The sequence below is a fragment of the Gorilla gorilla genome, chromosome 12 (assembly GCF_029281585.2).
Source record: "Gorilla gorilla gorilla isolate KB3781 chromosome 12, NHGRI_mGorGor1-v2.1_pri, whole genome shotgun sequence".
NCBI classification, from domain to species: domain Eukaryota; kingdom Metazoa; phylum Chordata; class Mammalia; order Primates; family Hominidae; genus Gorilla; species Gorilla gorilla.
In genome coordinates, this window is record NC_073236.2 from 103130865 (window position 1) to 103142798 (window position 11934).

Genomic DNA, 11934 nt, shown 5'->3' on the forward strand with positions numbered 1-11934 from the left:
CACTAAATTCTGAGCCCAGGTTCTTTGGTGGTAAGGATGATAATGCTGTAACACTGAGGATCCCCTGTCCTACCATTTGAATTAGGGCAGGTTCAGATGAAATGGCAGCCTAAGCATAATTCATAATCACATTATTCCTAATGCTACTACTACTAATGCTGCCGGACTCGGTGGCTCAAGCCTGTAATCCCAGCACTTTGGGAGGCCGAGGCAGGCAGATCACCTAAGGTCAGGAGTTCAAGACCAGCCTGGCCAACATGGTGAAACCCCATCTCTACCAAAAATACAAAAATTAGCCAGGCGTGTGATGGCGGGTGCCTGTAATCCCAGCTACTCCGGAGGCTGAGGCAGGAGAATCGCTTGAATCTGGGAGGTGGAGGTTGCAGTGAGCCGAGATCGCGCCACTGCACTCCAGCCTGGTTGACAGAGCAAGACTTGGTCTCAAAAAAAAAAAAATAATAATAATAATAATAATGCTAGTTGCTGTTTATCAAATACTTACTTTTACTAAGGACAGCAACCCTGTACATATATCATTACATTTAATATTTAGAAGAATGTAGAAGGATTAGTAGTATAATCTCCATTCTATAGATAAGAGAACTGAGGCCTAAAGAGATTAAGCAACTTTCCCAGGGTCATGCAGCCAGTAAGGCAAGATATTGGATTCAACTCCAAGGCTCCTTGACTCCAAAGCAATGGTGCTCTATTAAGACTTAGAGCTTCTTTTCTTTTACTATAATAGTTTAACTTGTTTTCTTATGGTAAATAAGGCAAAATCAAATATAAATGTATTGAAAAGCATATGAAGAGATGCTCACTTGCAGTGATGAAGAATTTTGGAAATAGTAGTGATGGTTGCACAATATTATGAATGTAATTACTGCTACTGTATTGTACACTTAAAAATGGAAAAAATGGCAAATTTTATTACATTTTTTACCACAGTTAAAAATGGTAAAAAAGGAGCCATTCTCTTTTAAAAAACAATGAAATATCATTTTGTTTTCGTCATCTTGGCAAAAATTAGAAATCTGAACAAAGATCATGGCAGACATGTCATAACCATGATGAGCTGCTACTGGTGAAGACAAATGTGGCTATTCTAGAGGAAAATCCAGAAGTACTTGGTTGAATTACCTGTGTACCCCAGGATCCATCCACCTCTTTCTGGGGGTATATTCGTCAGTGAGCTTCTCACACAGGGCCACTAGAAGTCCATTGCCAGAGAATTCTTGAGTTAAGTATGGGAGAAGCACACCACGAGGTACTGTTCAGAAGCTGGAAGCAAAGGCCTGGAGCCCTCGTACGTGCTGTCCCCGAAGTATTCTCTCGGATATCTGCGTGGCTCCCATGCTCACCTTCTTAAAATCTAGGCTCAAATGTTACCTCTTGAGTGAGCCCTTTCCTGGCTGTCCTGTTTAAAATGGCACCAACATTCCAAGCCTTTCCTTTTCCTCTTCCCTGTTTTATTCTTCTCTCTAGTACTTACTGTCCTTTAATAATATTTACTACTTGATTTTTTTTTTTTTTTTTTTTTGAGACGAAGTCTCACTCTGTCGCCCAGGCTGGAGTGCAGTGGTGCGATCTCCGCTCACTGCAAGCTCCGTCTCCCGGGTTCACGCCATTCTCTTGCCTCAGCCTCCCGCGTAGCTGGGACCACAGGCGCCCGGCTAATTTTTTGTGTTTTTAGTAGAGATGGGGTTTCACCGTGTTAGCCAGGATGGTCTCGAGCTCCTGAGCTCGTGATCCGCCCGCCTCGGACTCACAAAGTGTTGGGATTACAGGTGTGAGCCACTGCGCCCGGCCCTACTACTTGATTTTTAAATCGAGCGTCCCCCTCTAGAAAAAAGGATCCAGGAAGGCAGGAGTTTTTATCTGCTTTGATCAGTGATGCATTCCTAGCCATTGAAGCCAACATATAATAGGGCATACAATAAGTATTAACTAAAAAATGATTGAAAATACATTAGAATGGCTGCCTATGGGAAAATAGGATGGGAATGGAGAATTGGGATAAAATGGAATAAAAAACATTAAGGCAAAAGTCCTGGGGCCTTGCATGGACCACTAGTGATGGTGCCAGGAGTGGAATCAACCCTCCATCCCAGACGTCTGGCAGCAACAAAAACACTTACAACAAAATCAATCAAGGTGGTGGCCTTGGGGAAATGTTTTCTCTTTTTAAAGTAAAACAAGATCACAACTTCCTGGTGAGTGGCCTTGAGCTTGCTACTTGGCATAAACTGAACTATGTTATTTCAAGTTGAGAACAAGAATTGTGATGTTCACTTTTTCCTGCTATTACTACTTAAAATTCTGTTTTACTTATAAATCACCTATGGTTGCTTGAATGCATCAGTTCTTTCTTAAATAACTGTTTATCACCACGTAAACTTAGTATCCCAGTCTTGTATTGTATCCAGTACAAAAACTCAAATCTCTTTTAGAACATTCTCTATTAAAAGTTTTTATTATTGTCATAGACATTGAACTTGATGACTCTTTAGTATACTGCCTCATTTTTTTCTTCATTCTGGAGACAGAATGTGGAGAAATCAATGCATTCTTCATATCACAAATCCATTCTTTTATGTGACTTTTAAAAATTCAGTGTGGCAATTTAAGAGTCTAAGTAATGAGATAGTCTTTTCAGACACTCCTGATACTTTTACTGTGTGCAGGTATAAAACACAAGAGTTACACCTTTCATAACACAAGCTCACTTAAATGTCTAAGGCAACATCATCTTTGATGCTGCATCAATATTTCATAGAAATGTGATTTGCCTTGAACGCTTCTACAACAGTTTTGAGACTGTTTTCTCCTTGCACTTTGGCAGATGTTTACTGCAAGCATCCATCAGTTGTTATTTCAGTTTCCTGGACACTGCTGAATATGACTGCTAAGTATACATGTTTGGTGTAGTTTCAATGTGAATGGGAAATTTGCCAGTGTAATTTGTTTTTGTTAAACGTACACTATCACCATCAGAAGAGATTTTGCTGAGCAATGTAAAAAAAGCCTCCAAAACTAGAATGAAGAGTTTCTTAAGAATATGTCAGGGAGAAAAACATGATTATTAGATAGGAGTCATTGATTACTAGGTGAAAGGTAGGCTCTGAGAAGAGCAAATGATGAACCTGTAGAATTCATTTTCTTTAGGCTATTTCTTTACAAAAGGATGTCAGAAAGATCACTACTCCCAAATGCTTGCTTGAAAGAAATGAGCTGGAACCACTGTATCAAGTATTAGACAATACCTACAATATTCTAGGCCAAACTAACAAAAAATGAATGTGGGTAAGTCACTGTGATTGTAAGAATATAAAAGAGATTAAAAGACCTAAAGGATGATACTGGGAGCTGGAAGCTATCCTGTAGATCCTACACTACAGAGCGTTGCTGATCTGGCAGATTAGAAAAATACAAAAGTGCCTTATACAAAAACGAGGGCTCAAAATGGTGGGCAGGAGATTATAGGCCTTATATCTCCCTATTATGCCAAATAAGCACATGAAGGCTAAAATAAAAGATTGGTTCACAGAACACTGGTCAGCTGGGGCTCTGCTGATCTAAGCTGTTCTGTGCTGTGCAGCTCTGCTTCCCATTATATGTCTATGGGTTGGCTGGGGAACCTCTGCTCTACATGTGTTTATTTTGTTGTCCATGCTGCTGGGACAGCAGCTATACAGGAGAAGATCTCATGGCAATGGCAAAGTCGCAAGGGGGCAATGGAAAATATGTGAGGGTTCATAAGGCCTAGTCTTAGAATTGGCATACTATTATTTCTGGTCCATTCCACTGGCCAAAGTAAGTTCCATGACCAAGCCCAAAGTCAAGGGGTGGGGAACTAGGCTGCCCATAAAGAAGCTATGGTAAGAGTGTGAACGAAGAGGGAATGAAGAATTAGGATGAATAATTCAACTTACCCCACCATCTCTCCCCTTTCAACCTTTCTGTATCCTTACATTTTAGTAGTATATCTTGTAAATAACATTCAACAGGATTTATAAAAAAAATTGTTTGTCAATCTCTGCATTTTATCGGGTAAATTTAATCTATTTATTTTTATTATGATTACTGATACAGTTGGTTGCATTTATGTACCTTATTTGTATTTTTTATTTACTCTCTTTATCTTTATTTTCTTCTTCTGTTTCTGCTAGATTAATGAAGTTTTCTATGTTTCCTTCTCTCCCTACCTGCAATGCTGTTTTTGTAATCTACAGATTGTATTTGTAAACTTTTAGTGTCTACCTTTTAAATTTTAATCTATATATGCAACTGTATTTTTTTGAAGTTTAAAGTTATTTATTATTTTTACTCCTCTCTTAAACTTGAAAAGAATCTTAGGCCACTTTAACTAGGTTCTCTGCAACTTGTCCTTTTGTTAATAATTTTAGTGTTACCTTTTTAAAACACAAAATTGGATTGTTATTGCTAATATTATTTTTAAAAGGGTTTTCACAATTAATATATTGGCATATTTTATCAGTGTGCATTTTTGCCAGTGTCTTTTTTCCCATGCCTTCCTTATAAATTTAGATTGCCTCTTTATTGAAAACATTCAAGAAAATAAGAAATGATGGGTACTTTAACATAATAGAGTATATATGCCTTAGTCATAAAATCCATCATCTTACTTAATGGGAAAACTCTAGAGGCATTTCCACTAATATCAGGAATTCAACAAGGATAACCACTCTATCTACTACTATTCAACATTGTGTTAAAAATATTAGCCAGTGCAACTTGACAAGAAAAATCCATTAAAGGAAAAAGAATTAGTAAAGAAAGAATAACGTTATCTCTATTTCCAGATATGTAAATAGATGTGTGTGTGTGTGTCTGTCTCTTAGTTCTGCTTATTGAAAAGGCCTAGAATCAATGAAACCTCACTACCAATGAGCACACACAGTATTAAGAGCTTGGTTTCTAATATTCTTTGATACATAGAATCAGAGCTCCTTGAAAAATAGCTGATTCTAGAACTGGGGATGGGAAATTACAAGTGTGCCTTGAACATTTTGGAGCCAAAAAGCAGGAAATGCTCAAAAGATAATGGTAATGCCAAAAGGAAACAGGAGCTAACCTGAAGTAGCTCTCAGCCAAATCTGGGACAATTTGAACAAAGTAAATAATGATATCAATGAATTACAACACAATAAGATAATATTTTATGGGTCTATACAGACACAAATAATAAATAGGGAGAAGGAATAACTTCATTACAAAAGAATTCCAATTAATAAATAAATATTGGTTGGAATAAAGAATAATGAAAGAAATAATAATGGTCGAAGAGAGAATAATAGAAATAGAAAATTATTGTTTGGCAAACAACAAAGTAGTGGGTAAAAAGATGATAAGAAACAGGACATTTATTAGTCTCGAAGTCTCTCCCCTAAAAGATATTTGTTAACTAAATACGGAAAAAGTGTCTTTACAGTGGAGAAACCTGGAGAAACCAAGTGATCACACCTGACATTGTGAGTAATTAGACAAATTGACATCATGTGCCTCCTTATATGCAGGGAGAAGAATACAACATCATTTCTGTGGTGTTCTTGCCAAAAATACATAACCGACTTTATGAGGAAACACCCAACAAACACAAACGGAGAAACAGTCTCTACATTAACTGGCTAGTACTTTTCAAGAATGTCCAAGTCATGAAAGACAAAGACCAGTGGATTATTACAGATTAGAGAAGACTAAGGAGATATTGTGTCCGGAATTGGTGGGTTCTTGGTCTCACTGACTTCAAGAATGAAGCCGCAGACCCTCGCGGTGAGTGTTACAGCTCTTAAGGTGGCGCATCTGGAGTTTCTTCCTTCTGATTTTCAGATGTGTTCGGAGTTGCTTCCTTCTGGTGGGTTCGTGGTCTCGCTGGCTCAGGAGTGAAGCTGCAGACCTTCATGGTGAGTGTTACAGCTCTTAAGGCAGCGTGTCTGGAGTTGTTCCTTCCTCCCGGTGGGCTTGTGGTCTCGCTGTCTTCAGGAGTGAAGCTGCAGATCTTCGCAGTGAGTGTTACCGCTCATAAAAACAGCGTGGACCCAAAGAGTGAGCAGTAGCAAGATTTATTGCAAAGATTGAAAGAACAAAGCTCCCACAGTGTGGAAGGGGACCAGAGCGGGTTGCCACTGCTGGCTCAGGCAGCCTGCTTTTATTCTCTTATCTGGCCCCACCCACATCCTGCTGATTGGTAGAGCTGAGTGGTCTGTTTTGACAGGGTGCTGACTGGTGCGTTTAGAATCCCTGAGCTAGACACAAAGGTTCTCCACTGTCCCCACCAGATTAGCTAGATACAAAGTGTGGACACAAAGGTTCTCCAAGGCCCCACCAGAGTAGCTAGATACAGAGTGTGGATTGGTGCATTCACAAACCCTGAGCTAGACACAGGGTGCTGATTGGTGTATTTACAATCCCTGAGCTAGACATAAAAGTTCTCCAAGGCCCCACCAGAGTAGCTAGTACAGAGTGTTGATTGGTGCATTCACAAACCCTGAGCTAGACACAGGGTGCTGATTGGTGTGTTTACAAACCTTGAGCTAGATACAGAGTGCCGATTGGTGTATTTACAATCCCTGAGCTAGACATAAAGGTTCTCCAAGGCCCCACCAGAGTAGCTAGATACAGAGTGTCGATTGGTGCATTCACAAACCCTAAGCTAGACACAGTGTGCTGATTGGTGTATTTACAATCCCTGAGCTAGACATAAAGGTTCTCCCCGTCCCCACCAGACTCAGGAGCCCAGCTGGCTTCACCCAGTGGATCCCGCACCGGGGCTGCAGGTGGAGCTGCCTGCCAGTCCCGTGCCGTGTGCCTGCACTCCTTAGCCCTTGGGTGGTTGATGGGACTGGGCGCCGTGCAGCAGGGGGTGGCGCTCGTCGGGGAGGCTCCGGCCGCACAGGAGCCCATGGAGGGCGTTGGGGGCTCAGGCATGGCGGGCTGCAGGTCACGAGCCCTGCCCCGCGGGAAGGCAGCTAAGGCCTGGTGAGAAATCGAGTGCAGCGCCGGTGGGCTGGCACTGCTGGGGGACCCAGTACACCGTCCGCAGCCGCTGGCCCGGGTGCTAAGCCTCTCATTGCCCGGGGCCGGCAGGGCCGGCCGGCTGCTCGGAGTGCGGGGCCCGCGAAGCCCACGCCCATCCGGAACTCCAGCTGGCCCGCAAGCGCCGCGCGCAGCCCCGGTTCCCGCTCGCGCCTCTCCCTCCACACCTTCCTGCAAGCTGAGGGAGCTGGCTCTGGCCTTGGCCAGCCCAGAAAGGGGCTCCCACAGTGCAGCGGTGGGCTGAAGGGCTCCTCAAGTGCCGCCAAAGTGGGAGCCCAGGCCTAGGAGGCACGGAGAGAGAGGGAGGGCTGTGAGGACTGCCAGCACGCTGTCACCTCTCAATATGACAATTAGATGCAACATGTGATCTTAGATTTGACCTTGAACCAGAAAAAGGACATTAATGGGAAATTGATAAAATTTAAATGAGGTCTGTAGACCAGATAATGGTCGTGAATCAGTGCTAATTTTCTGTTTTGATAATTGCATTGTAGTTACATGAAATATTAATATTTGGGAAGCAGATGAAGAGTGTACAAAAATTCTTTGTATTATTTTTACAACATTTTTGGTAAATTTGAAATTATTTCAATATAAAAAGACAAATTTTTAAAACCGAAAAACATGGTGTCATGAATGGAAAATTGGATTAGAAATAAGAAACATGTTTTATTAAATATGATATTAGATCTGTGTCATGGCTGTATTCATGGTTTTTGGCTCTTTAGCCTCCAACAAGTCACTTGAACACTCAGTTTCTTCATTTGTAAAATGAAAAAATTAACTTGCCTTTTGATTTGGAGTATCAAATTAGATAATCTTGATAAAAGGCTTCCCATGCCTTCTTTATGGATTTAGATTGCTTCCTTATTGAAAACGTTCAAGAAAATAAGAAATGATGGGTACTTTAACGTAATAAAGTATATATGCCTTAGTCCTAAAATCCATCATCTTACTTAATGGGAAAACTCTAGAGGCATTTCCACTAACATCAGGAATTCAACAAGGATAATCACTCTATCTGCTACTATTCAACATTGTGTTATAAATATTAGCCAATGCTGATATTAGCCAATGCAATCTTGATAAAGATTAGCCCATGCAATCTTGATAAAATACCCTATGATCCATAAATAGCTATGCAAAATATCATTAATAATAATTATTATATAACTCATTCTAGAGATTAGAGTATTCAGGAACCAGACTTTTTGTTTTTTTAGAGACAGGGGTCTCACTATGTTGCTCAAGATGGTCTTGAACTCCTGGCCACAAGTGATCCTCTCACCAGAATCTCCCAAAGTTCTGGGATTACAGGCATGAGCCACACGATTGCTGGCCAAGATCTTTTTCTCAGTGGTTATAGCTACCGTGGAAGAGAAGCACATAGCAAATTTTAAAGTTTCTCATGACATCCAACTACTCTGGCTGATAAATCTAAGTGAATGAGAAGCAAACAGAAGCCAAATCTTGATGGAGAGCAACACAGTGTGATGTATCTGGAGGTAAACCAAATTCCCTGCTTCATGCATAAATGAAGGGCTCATAGTGCCTTTTAAATGACAGAGAAAAAGGGACTGGGTCTCTTTACAGAAAGGCTCCCAAGAATGCCTGCACAAAGCCTGGGTCACGTAGATCAACATGTTTGTCATAATACTTTTGTTTTAAAGTAGAAAGAAATGGCATTTCTTTCTCACCATTTGGAAAGGTGAGTATAGGTGACATAGGCATCTGGGCAGGGGTGGCCGGAGTGGTGGGAGTGATGCCATGGGAGGCTGGCTCTATGCGTTCCCGCCAGCAGTACAATGCCCGGAACTTCTGTTTGGAAGGGCAAAGTCTGAGAGCAGACGTGACTGAAATTGCATAAAAGCCATGGAAGAAATCACAAAGGAAAAGATTAGTAGATTTAACGACATTAGCATTAAAACTATAACATGGTTTTAGAAAAACAATGGACACATACACTATGAAAGAGTTATAAAGCAAATGATCAAATGGGAGCACATATTTGTAATAAGCATGACAAATTGTTAATATTTTTAAACTATAAAAATATTTAAAATCAGTAAGAAAACTTCAAAAGCATCACCAAATAGAAAAATATAGGCCAGTGATATGAACAATACACACACACACACACACACACACACACTCACACACTTTAAGTGGGCAACAAACGTGGAAAAAATCATTTAACCTATGTGGACACTCAGGAAATATAAATTAAGATGACATTAAAGCATTTATTTTCAGCTCATTGATTTGACACAGATTTTTTAAAAAATTCAATACTAGTAAGGGCGAAGATCAACATTCTCATGTATTACTCATAACAAGCGGTAAAAATTGCTACACTCTTTTCAGAAAATAATTTGGCAAGCTGTACCATGAGATGAAAAACAGTTTGACCCAATAATTCCCCTTCTAGGAATGTATCCTAAATAGAAAACCAGAGACGTGTTATGCTGTGTCTAGGCATAATACAGATAGACAGCGTAGTCGATAGGCTGCATCCCCAAGCTGCAGTTTGCCCAGCCAAGAGGGACTGTAAGCCAGAAACCCTGAGCTTGGCTCTTACCTGGGGTAGGAGTGTGGGAGGGGCTTTTCCAGCACCTTGGTCACAGAGCACCCTGTTGGTTGAGCATGACCTATTGTCCTTTCTGTTGTATCCTCTAAGGTGCTGGGTTGTGCCCCAGAACCCCAGTTGTCATTGGCAGAGTGGAAAGCATCTGGAATTCCTAATAGATGGGACAGGAGTGCAAATTCTACTACATGTTACTTGAGTAATTTTGTCTTTCTGTGTCTCTGGCTTCAGAAAACAATGACAATCACAATAACTATGATATTAATCATGTTTACTGAGCATTTACTGTATGCCAGGTACAGTTCTAAACATCTGCATCTATGAATTCATTTAATTCTCAAACAACTCTAATGAGTAGTAGTCATTTTGGAAATGAGAAAATGTAGACAGAGAGATAAAGTGACAAGGCCGGCAACACACAGCTAGGAAAATGAAGTCAGGATTTGAATGCAAGTGGCCTGTCCCCTGGGTACGCTGCCTCAGCCCCAGGTTGCTGAGAGGATCGGGACAGATAAAATATGCAAAAGACATGTTTTGAAATCATGAAGCAGGACTTGCCTGTAAGGCCTGTTTATTGCTTGAAAGGTAATAATAAACGACATAAGCTGGAGCATCTGCTTTGGCAGTGTTTGCTTTTGCTCCATAACTTCACACTTAAAAATCAGATAAAGAAATCCTGACTAGATATAAAAATGACTATTGAAAAATCTCCCTTCCTTTGTTTTTTTTCAAGCCACAAGCTAGTTGAGAACGGACACCTTGCTGAGAAAACTAGGTAACTGAATGGCTTGGGTGATTTTATTTTTCCTATTTTCCAAGTGCTAATTTTAGTGTAGACCCGAGAGTCAATTTTTTTTTTTTTTAAGCAAAAGGAGGTTTTCTGTGGCCTGATGTGTCTAGATCTTTTTCCTTCTGCTTTGCTTGTAGGCTGAAGAAGCTTAATTTAATTTGCTAGTAAGGAAAATGTTTTGCTTTCATGAGTTTTGTGATATATTAATGTATAAAAAGATTAATTAGCATAAAAGATTAATTACAAAGCACTTGAACTAAATGAACTCTAATTATGATGAAAGCCAAACATAACCACTTCATTAGTAGGACAGTGAAAATGAAAATTGCACAGTGAATAGAAAGTGAACTTCCCAGCTACGTGACAGGTGAACAAAGGCAGGAATACACTCCATTTCATGAAAGCCCAGAAACCTGTGGTCAGCGTCCAGCTAGGAGTCTGGTCACAGTGCAATGGCAATCTTACACAGTCCAGGATGGGCCTACTTGAATACCAAATCCCCTGATTTAGCAAAATTGTGTTTAGAGATGCTCCCAAGTATGTATTTTAAAACACTGAGCTCAGGAGGTGACTGGACTTGGTGGGTTTTGGGGTATTTATTTACCTCTTTGCTTTCTAACAGCTTCATTTCACCCCTTTTCAAGGCCACCTCTTCTTCTGTCTGCAATGACTTTCCCTAGCGGTCTAGCCCCAGTCCTCTTCTCACTCCATGTGCCCTCCTTAGTTTGTTTTATTCACTTCCATTGTTTTGAGAGCTAAGTATATGTTAAATTCTTTCTAATCCTTATCTCTGGACCCTCTTGTAAGTTCCCCTAGCTATTAATGATCACCATCTTCATACCTCTGTTATGGACTTATGTTTATAATACCTCTGTTATGGACTTAGGTTTATGATACCTCTGTTATGGACTTTACGTTTGTGTCCCCTCGAAATTCATATGTTGAAGCCCTAACTCCCACTGTGATGGTATTTTTAGATGGGCCTTTGGGAGGTAATTAGGTTCAGATGAGGTCATGAGGATAGAGCCCCATGATGGGATTAGTGTCCTCATAAGATGAAACAGACAGACATCAGAGTTCTTTCTCCATCCCTTCCCCTCCATGAACTCCTGTTTATAGCCACACAGTGAGAAGACAGCCATCTGCAAGCCAGGAAGGGGACCCTCACCAGGAACTGAATCTGCAGGCACCTTGATCTTGGACTTCCCAGCCTCCAGAATCATGAGAAATAAATTCCTGTGCTTTAAGCCACTCAATCTATGGTGTTTTGTTACTGCAGACCAAGCTGACTTGTACAATTTTGCAGGCACTTCAAACAAAATGTCCAGGAAGGAGCTATCATCCTTCTGAATTCCCATGTCCTGATCTGTGGCAGCCCCAGCCACACAGATCTGCAGGTCAGAATCAGAGTGTTTTTACCTCTCTTGTTCTGGTCTCATTGTTTCTTTTCTTTTTTTCTTATAAATTTTTTAAATTGAGATACAATTCACATTCATAACATTTC